This window comes from Suricata suricatta, chromosome 14, assembly GCF_006229205.1.
Source record: "Suricata suricatta isolate VVHF042 chromosome 14, meerkat_22Aug2017_6uvM2_HiC, whole genome shotgun sequence".
NCBI lineage: Eukaryota > Metazoa > Chordata > Mammalia > Carnivora > Herpestidae > Suricata > Suricata suricatta.
Genome location: NC_043713.1, coordinates 47,844,416 through 47,860,183, shown reverse-complemented (window position 1 = coordinate 47,860,183; position 15,768 = coordinate 47,844,416). Strand labels below are relative to the sequence as shown.

Below are 15,768 nucleotides of genomic sequence, written 5' to 3'. Positions count from 1 at the left end.
AAATCTTGCAAGGGCTTTGAGTTGTGGGTAGGCAGAAAGTCCATTTTGCATGAAGAAAGGAGACCCAATAAGCTAAGTGAATCAGTCACAGACTGAGCAAACTGAGCTGCTGCCGAGGCCATAGACCTAGGCTCCTGGTGCTCCCCCATCACTCTGGTCCCCAGACCAGAACCATTGCCTCAAATTGTAGAGACAAACAGTGAGAGCAACAAATGTTGGCTATAAACTCTCCTGATACATCAGTGAACTATGGAACTTGCTAACTAAGAGTAGCATCAAAAGCATTTGACGATTTACTGTGAACCTCTCTTGAGAACACATTTTTGGAAACAAGATGTTAAAACCCTCAAGGGGATAGAAAAGAGAAATGCCAGCTGAAACCTGATCTACGCTTATGTATAGAAATTTCTCTTCCTACCTGTCCCCTCTCCGCTTTTCTTTTTTTAATAAACAAGACATAAAGTCTAGGAACAGTATGTCTAGGATCATAAGCCAATATTCTATGATTTAAGAAGTATTTTAAAAAGAAATCAAAACTCTGCAAGATAGTTTGAGGAAATAAAAGTCTTAACCTCACGACAAAAGAGGTCACTGGTAGTTCTAGGTGTCTACAAAAGGGGAACTAATACGTCCTTGTTATTAGGAAAAGCAAAAGGAGAACCAAGCTGTGACTGTACCCTACGGGGCAGCACAAAGGCCACAGCTTGTGAAAAAGAAGAGTTAGCAGAATAATGCAGTCTTCATGGGGAAATGTACTGGGAGAAAAAAAAGAGAAAAGAAGGAAAATCTGATGTTTAAATTCTTTTCTGATATTTTTTTTGTTTAGTAGTCTCCATGGCCAGTGCAGAGCCCAACTCATGACCCTGAGATCAAGACCTGGGCTGAGATTGAGAGTATGACGCTTAAGTAGCCGAACCACCTACAGCCCCTGAAATATCACGGTTTTTAAATGTTGTTTGTTTATTTATTTATTTATTTATTTAGGGAGTGCATTCACATTTGTGAACAGGGGAGAGGCTGAGAGAGAGAGGGAGAGAGTATCCCAAGCAGGCTCTGCACTGTCAACGCAGAGCCCAACTCAGGGCTCAATCTCCCAAAGTGTGAGATCATGATCTGAGCCTAAATCAAGAGTCTGATGCCTAATCGACTGAGCCACCCAGGTGCCCCATGAAATAAGTAATACTACTTTTCCTGTCTTCTATACACACACATAGATAGACATACAGATAGATAGATAGATAGATAGATAGAAGATAGATAGATAAATAGATGATAGATAAATGATAGATGATAGAAAAATTTTGGTTTTTGTTTGGCAGTAGAAAAGTAAGTGGCAATAGAAAAATGCATACATATGTACAACTCAGAGTTTTGGAAAGGAATCAAAAGGCAGCCTCTTCTCTGGTAGAGAATGGATAACCAATTGCCTAGAAAAGTTGAATTGATCATTCGCTCAGCAACAGAGCACACTGTTCTTGGCCACCCTGGGAGTGGGCAGACAGCATGATTCTACGTGGCAATCAGTTGTTATGTGGCTGTGGGGACTTTATCATTCTTTATCATTGTTTTTACTTTTTATTATCAGGTAATATTACAGTTCTCATTCTGGAATAGGATTTGGTTCTCAGATCTAATAACTGCTTTTTTTTCCTCAAAATATTTAGTATCTCTTTATGGGCAGGGCCACGAAATGAACTTCCAATTGGGGGTTAAAATACAGAAAAGCCAATACACTTTGTCATGTGGTTTGGAAGGTAAACCTTTCATTCCGCCCTTCTGTCTGCCATTTTGCTTCTCATTTCTCAGCTTCTGTCAGATGGGCAAAACAGATAAAGGTTTACCTATGGGCTCACTTGTGGTGGTCTAAGGAGTCAAGGCCTGAACCAAAGCCACTGGAGAAATATTAAATGTAAAAAGTATTAGAGAAGAAAATCAGAGTGGTTTAGTGAAGTACTGACTCAGAGTAAGGACACAGACCACCCCCTTCCCTCCTTTCATCTTGGAGCCCTGTCTTGGGTGGATGTCAACACTTTTCTCAGTGAGGTTTGTTGGGGGAATTAGCACTTCCTTCCCCTCCCACCCATCCTCCACCCTGATTTGCTGGCGGGGAAAGGCTCTGAGGGCGACACCCTTCTCATGAAATGACCTTCAGCTCCAAGACCATGTTTTTTTTTTTTTAATTGAGATATAATTGACATGTAACATTGGATGATTTTGGACGGTACAACATAATGATTTGATAAGGTTAGCACAGCAAAATGATCACCACAATTTGTTTAGTGAGCATTCATCACCACACACAGTGATTTTTTTCTGCTGATGAGATCTTTTAAGATCTACTCTCTTAGCAACTTCCAAATATACAATGTAATACCGTTCACTATAGTCACCATGCTGGACGTTACATCCCTAGGACATCTTCATCTTATAACTAGAAGACCAAATCCATATTTTATAACTCAGATTTATTTCCATTCTAACTCAGTACCTCTTCTCGGGGGTCCTGACTGCTGTCGGTGCTTCTGTGTGCTTCTGTGTTGGAGTGTGGATGGGGGCTAGAGATCACCATCATGGAAAGTGGAAGCCTCTTTAGGCTTGAGTCACTCTTGACTCAGGGGTCTTCATACAATGAGGCGCCATCACTCTGCTTTTTGAGCTACTCACACAGGCGGAAAAAGGCTTTGAAGGAAAAGATCCTTTTTTAATCAGAACTCTTGAGAACTTATGTAGGCAGGACCTTATACAACTTTCTTTGACTCAGAGCTTTGGAAAAGTGCCTCTAGACCAAAGTAACTGGGTCGTGGTGGGCTGACACACTGATTTTATCCTGGGCTGCTCATGAAGCATCTAATGTTATGTTCCAGAATTAAAATTTAAAAACGAGTGTTTATCATATTCTTCCAACAAAATGGGGAAAGGGGGAACAAGGTTTCTTTTTTTTTTTTTTAATTTTTTTTATGTCTTTATTTTGAGAGACACAGACAGAGAGGGGGAGGAGTAGAGAGAGAGGGAGACCCAGAATTTGAAGCAGGCTCCAGACTCCAAGCTGTCAGCACAGAGCTTGATGTGAGGCTCGAACCCATGGACTGTGAGATCATGACCTGAGCTGAAGTCGCATGATTAACCGACTGAGCCACCCAGGCGCCCCAAGATTTCTTTTCTTGAGTTAGTTTTTATTCTCTTGTATCTCTTTTGTCTGGAGGTATGAAGTATCTTTTGTGGGATCCAGTTTTGAGGAAAGGTGCTCTGCAAAGGAAAAAATGGAAAATAATGCTAGGAATCCCCCCACTTCTACAGATATTTTTGACTAAGTCTTTCTGAGCTTTCTGGGCTTTCAAAAAACCAAAAACCACAAGGAGAAAACAACTATGAATCTCTTGTTTCTTGACATTTAAACCTGTTCTGTCCTAGGAGTAATTCATGTAGGGTTTCACAGCCTAATTCAAGACATGAATTTCCTTCCTTCTTTCCTTCCTTCCTTCCTTTTTAAAAATGTTTATTTATCTTGGTGGCACCTGGGTGGCTCAGTTGGTTAAGTGTCTGACTTCAGCTCAGGTCATGATCTCACAGTTCATGGGTTCGAGCCTTGCATCAGGCTCTGTGCTGACAGCTCAGAGCCTGGGGCCTGTCTTTGGATCCTTGGCTCCTTCTGTCTCTGACCCTTCCTTGCTCTCTCTCTCTCACTCTCTCTCAAAAATAAATAAGAAAAGAAAGGAACAGTTTTCTTAGGTAGAGTTAAATATATTATTTTTAAAAACTTGTATTTATTTTGAATGAGAAAGCACATGCATGTGTGTATGCAAGCTTGCACTTGAGCTTGCACATGAGCAGGGGAAGGGCAGAGAGAAAATCCCAAGCAGGCTCTATGCTGAGCTGAAATCTCACAATTGTGAGATCATGACCTGAGCCAAAATCAAGAGCCAGATGCTTAACCAGCAAGACACCCCAGTGCCCCGAGACGTGGTTTTTCTATAAGTCTCTTGACACAACAGGAGTGGACGGGGCTGTTGAAACACGTGCCAAAGCACTGTCATGACAAGTTGGGTTAAAACTTGCCATAAAAAACGCTAGAGATTTTAATCCTCTTTTCCTAGGCATAGAATGGGAGGAGGGGGAGGGTGGGGAATGAACTGCATTTCCATGAGTAAGTTTAATTTGACCTTTAGGAGTTTATTAACTTGTTATTGGGTTGAAGTTCTACCCTGACATCTAAGGGTCCCATTCAACAATATGCATGATTTGGGGTGGGTGGGTAGGAGGTGCATTAGTCATGGATTCAGTTATCAAGAAAGCTCAGAGTTGGGACAAAGTGTGGCTCTGTATGCAAGTGTCTCCCGGATCCATTGGCCTGATATTCAAATTTCCCATTGTTCTCCTTGTGAGGTTACACCTTCCAACCCACCACCTGATCCCCTTTTGAGTTTCTTTGTTCTCAAATGCCTCTGAAAATAAGGCTACCAGAGGGGCAGGCAGACAGCTGTGGTGTCTGGACAGCTTACCCCCATGTTCTCTGAACCAGAAGGTGGTAGGGTAACAACAGTGGTCTCCTGGCCAGCCCTGCCCTGATGCAGCTGACTGGACTTTGGTGGACGAGGGGACAGTTGGCCTGTGTATGGAAAGAATACTAAGGAAGTGGGACCGCAGAGGCAGATCAATCAGGTCATGCAAGCTCTGGCCAGCAGGACTCTGCCAATTACTCAACTCTTCCTTTTCTTCCACTCCAGTGGACAAAAGTTCAGGATTTCATGGCAGAATACTGCTCCTGACCTTCTCCATTCCCAGACTCCCTTCACTACAGCTTCACAGTCTCGGCAAAGACCCAGTTTGGGAACTCTATGACTTTTGTAGGAACTGGAGAGGCTGATCCCTTGTTGACTAGTCTAGGGTCCATGCTGTGTGGCTGTGAGAGGTGAAGATAACAGGACCAGAGAGAGTCCCGCAGAGCGCTAAGAGCTTGCACCCACCAGCTCTGCAAAGGAGGCTGGACAGAAGAAAGGACTTTTCTGGAGCCTGGTGAGATGCCTGAGCAAGAGGAAATATGCGAAGTTGAAAAGGATTTCATCCTCAAAAAGAGAGCATTTAGCAGATGTCTGAACCCTCATTTGGAGGAAGGGGAGATATTATGCCAATTAAATCAATACAATAGCATCTTGTTCCCCCTGCAGTGAACCCTGATAAAATTGCCTGTCCAGGGGAAGGAAAGTATTTCATTATTGCACCTTTGAAAAAGGATAATCCTTTCTGTATTTCCTCTCTGGGGGGGATGGTGTCCTTTGTTCTTGCACCTCTGACTCACAGCTAGTCTCTACCTTTAGTTTCGGGGGAAAGATTTGGTAGTTAAAAAAAAAGAGTGTGTGATTAAATGACCAAGTTGTTAGACAAGTGAGGGTCCATCTCAGGATTCTTATCAATGAACCAGGGATGATGCCACAGTAATTGCAGAGCATCCCTGGGGTAGGGGGGTAGTAGGCACTGACACTCAGGCAGCTCCCTCCTCCCCGGGGTGGAGGGGGGGGTCAGGGGCCTCTGCTGGGCCACGCAGAGCTGATGCCTGTGAGACGGACATTTTGAGCCTGGTAGACATGCGACTCTGGAGAAGACTATTAGAGCCCGAGGGCCACATGTTACCACTCTGATGACCTCACTCCAGGACAGAAAGCCTAACAGGGGAAGGAACTTCTCTTGAAGGATCACAAAACTTTGAAGCAGGAGGGGATTCTAAAGCCCATCAGGCCCAGTCTCCATTTTACTGCAGGGGACACAGAGGTTGGGGACAGTCGAGAAATATTCCCAGGTCTGCTGAATGAGTCTAATGTGCTTTGTGGCGGTCGGGGCTCATCCCCAAAATGTTATAGTTTCCAGGAGCATTAGGCAATGCAAGGGGAAATGAAAAGTTCTGCCTAGTATAAGTTCTCCAAGTCACTTCATCCTTAGCATGATCAGGAAGTTTCAAGCATCCTTTTATCAAGGTTTCAGGGTTTTTATTAAACTTTTATTAAAAGTTTTTTTAATCATAAAGTGTCTCTTGGGCACCTGGTGGCTCAGCTGGTTAAGCATCTGATTCTTGGTTTCAGCTCAGGTCACAATCTTTCAGTTAGTGAGTTTAATCGGGCTCTGTGCTGACAACATGGAGCCTGCTTGGGATTTTCTCTTTCTCCCTCTCTCTCTGCCCTTCCGCTGCTCATGTTCTCTCTCTCAAAATAAATAAATAGACTTAGAAAATGTTTTTTTAATTGTCTCTCACCGAGAGACGAGAGCCTTCCCAGCATGAACAAGGAATGTCTATTTCTCAGTGTCTTGCTTCTTCAGGGTGATCTTCTCTTTCAGGTGAAATGCAAAGACCTGGCCTTTGTTTAGAAGGGCAAGTGACTAGTTTCGTTAGACTTTGGTTATTACCTTAGTATAGTCCTAACTCCAAAGAAGTGGTGGCAATCAGGTTTCAGACCACAAAACTGGTCCTCATCCCATCCTGGGGGTGGTGGGGACCCTTTCTGGGAACAGTTTGGGTATCTTTATGGAGAGTCACTAATTGATAGTGTGTTGGGGGCAGTGGCTTTTCTGGGAGGCTTGATCCCAGGTACCTGCACCCATTCTTACTGTGTGTGAAAACCCTGAAACCTTGATTTTTGGATGAGCATTATGTTGGAAAGGTATGACAACACCAGCGGGGGTAGAGTGTGTGCTGGGGGTTGGGGAACTGCTGGCCTGGTCCTGGACTTAATTTTGGGGGAAGGATATATACTGGAAATGGCAGTGGAAGGGGGGGTGGAGCTTGTGGAAATACCTATCTAACAGCAAATGTTCTTTGACTGCGACACACAAAAATCTCCAAGTACCGAGAGCTAACCCTACTTAGCCCTCAGTACTGTAGTCACACCATGCCTGTTGCTTAAGATTTGGAGAATATTTTTAACCCACCTAGGGTTCCTATCCTTGAACATTTCCATCACAAATCCTACCAAATCCTCTTCTAAAAAAAAAAAAAATCTGAGACCCTAGTTTTACTTTTATTTGGAGTTAATAGTAATTTTGATACTTTTGATAGTAAGAGGATAGTAAAGGATAACAGAGGGGGGAAACTTCACTGCCGAACAACTCCCTGATCCCCCGTTCAGCTCAGAAATAGGGCAGAAGGACCCCGGGACAAGGAAGAGCATGCATGAATGTGTAGTGGCAGTGGCACCGCTGGACAGAATCACAATGCTGGGAAGGAACATATGCACGACCACCTTCTGTTGTTTTCGCCATGACCTCTACATTCGTTAGACTTCTTCAGTATGGAAGATGGCAGTACTGGGAGGGGAAGGGAGAGCACCAGAGGCAGCCAGAGGGGGTTTATTAGGGCCATTTGTCACCTGCTTGTAGCACAAACGGGGGTAGAGCACCAAACTCCTCTGAATTATGGACAATTTCATTACCACTCATGAGATGCCTACGTCAGGACCCAAACAGCCCACTCAGAATTGATGACTTCCTCCAGCAGATAGGACCACTCCCATTTTCTGGATCATACAGAATTTCAGGTTGTGGTAACTCCCTCGAAAAAGCTGCCTTAAAACCCTGACACATTAGTGCAGTGTTTGACCACGCCCCAACCCTCTGTCCTCTGGCACATGACTAGCTTTTGAGAGGTGAAAGATCAGCCTTTTATTATTTGTTAAAACCCTCAGCAACCCAGAAATAAACACGGATGCTGATGGTGACTTGAGAACTAAGAGATATCTTTCAAGTCTAATAAATGTGATAAAAATAAACAGCATCCTTTCATCAATTTCATGGAGCATGGCTTGGTGTTTATCTTGTGTCATGTACTTGAGATTACCCCACTGGAAGAAGAAAACACTTGATTAATGCAAGGAGTCTAATTTGTAATCTGCAGTGGTTGGGAAATATTTTTCCACTTCCTGCCCTTTTTTGCTTCTCTAAGGAAGTTATTGATGGGGTACTTTATAGTAATGAGAACGCAGCAACTTCCAGTGAGAAACCCAACAGGCTCCTTTGTTGGGGCCACTCTTCCATTTGGTAATTAGCTCGGAAAAGATTCTCTGTTCTCTTGCTTTCCTTCTTTGTTTTTTTTTTTCAACTTGTAGAAACTTTATTTTCCGTCAACCTTGTTTCCGTTTCATCTCTCTGAAGAAGAGCAGCTCAAGACCACTCGGTGGTTGTTCCCACCCACTCGGTGGCCTGAGCCGTGGGCGCTGCAGACCAGTCCTCCGTGGCGGTCTGGGCGCTCCAGTCCTCGGTGGGGAACTGCCGGATGGGCACGGAGGGCACCTGCACGCCTTCAGACCAGTCGGCGACTTCGGGCTGAGTAGCCATGAACTCAGGCGCTGGGACCGTGCATTCACCCTGAAATTCCTCCTTGGTCACAGCCTTTTCGGCAGCAGCCTGCTCCTCCTTTTCAAGCTCTTCGGGATCCCTGTAGAAGTAGAGGTCCGGCATGACCTCCCACGGGTGCTCCCGGAGATGGTGCCGCGCATGCGCAAGACTTCCAGGGCCAGCATCCACCACATCAGACCCACCGAGTGAGCACCCTTGTTGTTGCAAGGGATGGCGATGTCCACGTAGCGCAGGGGAGAGTCTGTGTTGCACAGATCGATCGTGGGCAGGTTAACGTAAGACGCCTCCGTGAGCGGCTGGTGGTCAGCCCTGGGATCGGTGACCACGAGAAGCCTCGGCTCCCGGAAGGCTGCCTGGATCTGGTTGGCGAAAGTCCCGGAAGTGAAGCGGCGGGCAATTGGAGTGGCCCTGGTGGCGGCAGCGAACTTCAACACAGCTCGCTGGCCCGTATTCCAGGATGATATGACGCTGACATCGGCTGGGTTTTCAATGGCAACAATGGCACGCCGCCAGCAGCAGCTTCTCGGGTCCTCTTCAGATTTATGATGTAGATGCCATCGCTTTTCCTTTTGTAGATGTACTGTTCCATTTGGAAGTCAAGGTTGGTGCCACCTAAGTGGGTTCCTGCTGCAAGGAATTTGAGGACAACCTCCTCCTTCATTTGCAGGACATCAAGGGCTCCGGACATTGTTGAAAGTTTCCCTTTAAGTTACGACGGGAACACAAAACAACGCTGTATGGATCCCTCGCCGGGCAGCGCAGAAAAAAGCTGCTTTCCTTCTTTGGCTGAAGTATTTCTTTGGGGATTTATAACATCTGAGAATAATAGTAACAGCAAATATATCTAGCACTTTTAAGGTACTGGACAAAGTACTTTCCATAAATTGCTCATCCACATGATCCTCTGAGGTGAATACTGGTAGCATTCTTATTTTGCTGATGAGAAGCTAAGGTTTTGAGGTTAGGTGTTTTGCTCAAGGTGGTACAGCTAGTAGATGGGAGATGATGGGCTTCAAGACCAGTTCTGTCTGATTCCCATCCTCACTGGAATGACTATGTCCATCCTGCACAAGACCAAGGCATTGAATGAAGTGTGTTCATCTTATTTATTCATTTGTTTTGCTCAAATATGAGTACAGCATCTACTAGGTACCAGGCCTTGTTCTAGGTCCTAGAGCTACCTGACCAAAGCAGACAGAACGCCTGCACTCGTGGAGCTTACATTCCAGTGGGGTCCAGTGAAGTGAGATGTCAACAAAATAAATGAGCAAATATATACTAGTTAAATGGTAACTTATGCTATGGAGAAAAATAAATCAGAAAATGAATATATAAGATTTGAGAGCAGGAGTTAGAGTTTTAAATAGAGCAGTCAGAGAAGCCTTTATTAAGATGACATTTCAAGAAAGAGCTGAAGGAGGTGAGGGATAAGCACAACAGGTATCTGGGGAAAGAACCATCTAGGCAGTTGGAATGTGCAAAGACCCTGATGTACGGCTATGCTTGGCATGTTTCAGGAGCGGAAAGGAGACTAGTATGGCTGCAGAGGTAGTGGGCAAGGTGAGGAAACACTGATGAGATGTGAAAGGTTCATGGAGGCTGGGTGGTGAGAGCCACATAGGGACTTTACCATTTATAAAGACTGAGGGGGAGCCGTTGGAGGGGTTTGAGCAGAGAAATGACACGGTCTGACTTAGGGTCAAAAGCATCCTTCTGGCTGCTGTGTGAAGAAAGACTCAAGAGGGCAGGGTAGAAGCTGGGAGCCCCATTAGGAGACACTTACAGGAAACCAAGTGAGAGAGGGTGGTGCTCGGACCAGAGTGGTAGCTAGGGAGGGGGTAGTGGATGAGTCATGGAAATAAATGGAGTCAAACTGGAGTTTGCAGAGGTACTGTGGGGTATGAGATAAAGTGAAGGGTTAGGATGCCTCTGAGGTTTTCATCTTGGGCGAATCCCATGAGAAGAATTGTGAAGCAGAGCCTTAAAGTCATACCAGAAATGTATTTTATTTTATTTTGTTTTTACCTTCAGCATGGGGCTTGAACTCACGACTCCAAGATCAGAAGTCACATACTCACCCAACTGAGCCAGTCAGGCGCCCCCAAACACATTAGAAGAGATCACAGAGAGGAGTTTGAGGAGGGAAAAAAGGATTTACAACAGGTATGAGGCATGGGCTTCTGTGAATGTCTTACTCCAGGCAGTCAGCTCCGTGACAAGCAGGAGACACTGAACGGGGGCTCCCAAGAGTACATGGTGGATGCAAATTGACAGGAGGTTATCCTGTGTGATAGAAAATTCTACAAAGATAAGGCCTTTTTCCTGTCTTTTTTTTCCCTCTTGCGAATATCTTGTCTAACCCACCCTGAGGGAAGAACATTTTGTCACAAACCATCATCACACAGGAACCTACAATTGTGTCTAAATGGGGACAGGTCAGTTAGTGGATTATGGATGTGGGTATTCTGAGGGTTAGGGTGGGTTCTGAGATATGCAAAGCCTGACTGCTCAGGGAGATATGCTTATCAGGGCGGAATCTTGCAGGTTCCTAGAGGAAGTAGGGAATAAGGAATGGGGGAAAGTTTTGGGGGAGATGGAGTAGGGCAGAAGGACTTTTATCTACTTTGGGAGACTTAATCCAGAAGCCACTGGACGTTCTAAAAACCAAGGTATGTGGTGGGGAGAGGAAGGGGACCATTTCCGTGATCAAGGTAGTTAGGGATTGGGAAGCTGAACCATGCTAGAGTTTCCGGCAAATGCTCTTCCATCCGCACGCCCACCCTCGCCTATCACAGCGTTCTCGACTGAGACACTGATTTTAACATTAAACCTGTTCCTTTGAGGGCACTGAAAGAATTTCTTGACCCTTAGTTGGCATACTTGTCAAACCCTGGGGTTTCCCCAAATTGGAAAACTCTGGGAAAGCCAGTGGTCCTTGGTACAATAACAACAGCTTACCTTGTCCGAATGCTTGCTCAGTGCCGGGCTCAGTAGCGGGCAGCTAACGTGCCTTTGCTCATTGAACCCTCATGCAATCTAAGCAGACATGCACTGCTGTTATCTGTATTTCGCAAATAAAGAAATGGAGACTTGGAGGATCAGGGAATCAGCCCAATCTCCTCGAGCCAGTTAGAGGCACATCTGAGCGCCTAAGACCATCCATTTGACTATACAACCTGTCCCGTCACACTGAGGCCATGCATGGGGCCCACACAAGGCAGAGCGAAGGGAAACCTCCCTATATACAGGGAGGAGGCATTACTTTTCCTTGCAGTCTCAGAATTGGACCACAAAAGGCTGAAAGCCAGTTAACCTTGATCTCAAATTGAGAAATCGTTAGTGTTCTCAGCATAAGCCTCCAAAAGAAACACCTCCTTTCTTCCTTCTTGAAGTAATTTAATTTTCACATTATACTTTAAGGGATATCCTCTATTTACCTAATGCTTTCCTGTTCAGCCCTTTCAGACTATGAATCTTGTATATTTTATATACACAAAGGTGACTTTTCCTTCCTTGAATGACCAACGCTTATCAGCACAAGCAACCGATACTGAGCTCATAAATATGTCACTCGGAGTTCAGTCTCTGCCCTTCTCTTTTCTAAGAGTAATTCTCATATGACACTTTTTCTCCCCCTTTCTTTTCCTAGCCCCATGGAGACTGCACTTGTGCCCTTGAAGCACCCTCGGAGTCTGTTTTGGTTTCGCTCCCCACTGGCATATATAAAAATGAGTGACTGGTGCTTACACACCAAAGTCATTTCAGCAAGAGCCTGCAGACAATATAAAACAAGGCCCGTGGAGCCAGCGCCTTCCGATTCCAATTAAATATTTCCTGTAAGTCTGTGCCAATTGTGCATCTTGTAAGAACATTTGAAAGCAGAAGTTTGAACTCACGGGGACCCCGTTGCCTTAAAAACCTGTTTCCTGTTTGACAAGATTTTACTAGTGGGAGCAAAGTAGCACATTCAGCAAGAAAAGTCATTGTTAGTGGCTGAGATGTGCAAAGGTGGTGGCTTCCTCTCCCAGGTGCCCCGCCCCCCGCCCCACCGAATAGCCTCACTGGGTTGCAGATTTCTTTCTTCCAGATACATCTTTCTGAGTATTTTAACCTTATTCGCAAGCACCCTAATGACATTTCCAGAGTTAGAGAAAATATTTGCTTGTCTCCCTATCTGTATATCTTACCTTTTGCCTTCTGGTAAATTTTGAAAAAAATTTTTTTTTACATTTATTTGTTTTTGAAAGACAGAGAGAGACAGATTATGAGCAAGGAAGGGGCAGAGAGAGAGGGAGACACAGGATCCAAAGCAGGCTCCAGGCTCTGAGCTAGCTGTCAGCACAGAGCCCAATGCAGGGCTTGAACCCACGAAGGGTGAGATCATGACTTGAGCCAAAGTCATGCTTAACTGACTGAACCACTCAGGCACTCCTATCTGGTGAAGTTTGAAAAGCTCTTCAGGACAACCCTTTAGATGTCATTGCCTCAATTTTACAGATTAGGCGACTAGGTTCATATGTTATTAAGTTTTGTATAGACTATTGTAGATTAGCAAGAACTAAGTGTTCAAGGTGCCTCTTGTGTTACCACTTTGCACAAGTTACTAAAATGCTTATTGTCTGTTTTCTATTCCATGAAATGGGGCAAATGACAGTAGGAATTTGACATAACAGATTTTTAAAAATGTTTATTTATTTTGAGACAGAGACAGAGTACGGGCAGTGGAGGGGCAGAGAGAGGGAGAGAGAGAATCTCAAGCAGGCTCCACTCTGTCAGCTCAGAGCCAGACATGGGGTTTGATCCTAGGAACCATGAGATTATGACTTGAGCCAAAATCAAGAGTCAGAAGCTTAACTGACTGAGCCACCCAGTTGCCCTTAAATGCCTAGAATTGGTCACAAGAAAGGCACTACAATAATCACAAAGTAGTATTATTATTGGAACATCATTCATTATTAAAAAAAAACATTTAGGAAGGAAAGTCAAATCACTCCACTACCTGGCCCTACCCTAGTAAACTACCAGCCTTTCTTCCAGCCGTGATTCCCTCCTGTCATGCCCCAATAACACATGCACGTTATACCCTTTCTTTGAACTTTGTTTTCTGGGTCTTTTCCCACATGACCCTGTCTATCCGCAACCTTCATGACTGCTTCTGTAAAGCCTTCCCAGCTCACTTGGGGGTCAGGCTGGTGCAATCCAGAGCTGGTACCAAAATCAGAGAGCCATGCATTTGAAGCCCCGTGTGTCATCAGTGTCGCAAGCTACTGGGTCCCCCCAGTCTCTGGGCTCATCTCTAAGATGGGCCAACACCCTTTACCTCACAGTATTACTAAGACTCAATGATATAAGGGCCTCACTTATACACCTGAGCCCCTACCTCCTATCTCTTCAGGTCAAATTCCTCTGTCCCTCTCTAGAGCTGTGAATGTGCTTTGCTTATACTTCTTTTATAACATGCACCAAATTCTGCCTTGAGCTCCCTGGAGATCCAGGAAGACACTGATTTATGTTTCTGTCCACCATTGTCCTTACCTCACAGTGAGCCCTCAGTGCTCCTGATGGAGCTCCAGAAATGTTATGAGCTGGCTTCCCCGGACCTGCTTACCTTGTGGTGTGGGCCAGTGACTAACACTCATGGCTAATTTGTAGAGCATGGGAAGCTGAGCCAAAGCGGGGTGAGGTGAGTCAGACCCGAGGCCTGAGCTTTCCAGAACTCGTTCCTATGCTCTGCTCCAAACTGCCTTCTCTTACCACATCAGTTTTACACAAATTTAAACACCTGAACTTTCCTCTTGACCATGTGAGTATAATTTGGTAATGCAAAGTGAGGGGTGCCTGAATGGCTCAGTCTGTTAACCGTCCGACTCTGTATTGCACCAGCCTGATCCACCAGGTCATGATATCACAGTTCATGAGTTCGAGTCCCATGTTCGGCTCTGTGCTGGCAACTCAGAACCTGGAGCCTGCTTCAGATTCTGTGTCTCCCTGTCTCTATGCCCCTTCCCCACTCTAACTCTGTCGGTCTCTCTCTCTCTCTTTCAAAAATAAACATTAAAAATATTAAAAAAATAAAAGAAAGTCAAGGAAAAAAGAACAGAGCCCATTTCAGCCATAGTGGAAAGAGGATGTGAAAGTTAGCCCGGGTCAGGAGTGTGGACCAAGTCAAAGGGCTTGTTTTTTTTTTCCTGGAGGCACTAGGCAGCTATTGAGGGTTGTACACAGGAGGAATTACTCTGGTGTTTTCGCTTAGGTAGTCTTGGAGTTGGAAGAGACAGTGAAGAGGTCCTAAGTATGTTAGCTATAAAGTTATATCAATATTAAGAGTTATTCTAATGAAAATATGTGTGAGTTACTATCATTATTATGCCTGGATATTAGCAAAATCAAGCATTTCCTATTTCAATGCTTATTTCTTCTTTGGATCAAATTGAGAGAAAATGTGCTATATACCTAAAACACGCTTTTACATGGACAAAAGATCTTGAAGAAGTTTCATTTTGTGGGGGAAAATGGGTGATAGGCATCGAGGAGGGCACTCGTTGGGATGAGCACTGGGTGTTGTACGTAAGTGATGAATCACGGGAATCTACCCCCAAAGCCAAGAGTACACTGTATACACTGTATGTTAGCTAACTTGACGATAAATTATATTTTAAAAAAGTTTCATTTTATGGAATGTTCTGACCCACAGGATGGTAATTGTTAATCTTTTTTTTTTTTAATGTTTATTTATTTTTGAGAGAAAGAGACAGAGTGCAACTGAAAAAGGGGGCAAAGAGAGGGGGGGAGACACAGAATCCAAAGCAGGCTCCAGGCTCTGAGCCGTCAGCACAGAGCCCAGTGCGGGACTCGAACTTATGAATAGTGAGATCATCTCATGAAGCATCTGAGTCAAACTTGGACACCTAACTAACTGAGCCATCCAGGTGCCCTGGTAATTGGTAATCTTTTGAATGACTGTATTTCTTTCATCAATAGAAACACATTTAGTCTGAAGGTATCTCTCAGGAAACTTTCCCTGACAGGCATTCTCTTTCCAGAGCTGGCCATCCCCAGTTCTTGTAGCATCCAAGCTTCCTGGCCCAGCCCCCTTCACCCAAAATGGACAAAATCTTCAGACACATACTACATATGTATTTATATATTTTTAAGTAGGGATGGACAAGAACATGTAGGGTATGGGGAAAGATTATCCAGAAACTTTCAGAGAGCCCAAAGTTTCCAAAGATCTCCCTGTGCTTTCTGCTCATTTTCTGTCAAGCAAAGTCCTGGGCTGCAGAGATCTGTGTCTGCAGCCCATGCAGCTCTAGGCTTGGCCCCAGGGAGGCCCCAGGGCTCCTGCCTCTATTGCTCCCTTGTAGCTGCCTTATGTGACCAGTCCAGCACAGGAAATGTCTTTGAACACCTTCTCTCTTGCTTCCTTCC

At 44.8% G+C, this 15,768-nt stretch overlaps 1 pseudogene; it reads right to left on the bottom strand.

The window, feature by feature from the left end:
- Positions 1-8,074: 8,074 nt before the first annotated feature.
- On the bottom strand, positions 8,075-9,102 carry LOC115277846 (annotated as a pseudogene).
- Between the last annotated feature and the right edge of the window lie 6,666 nt (positions 9,103-15,768).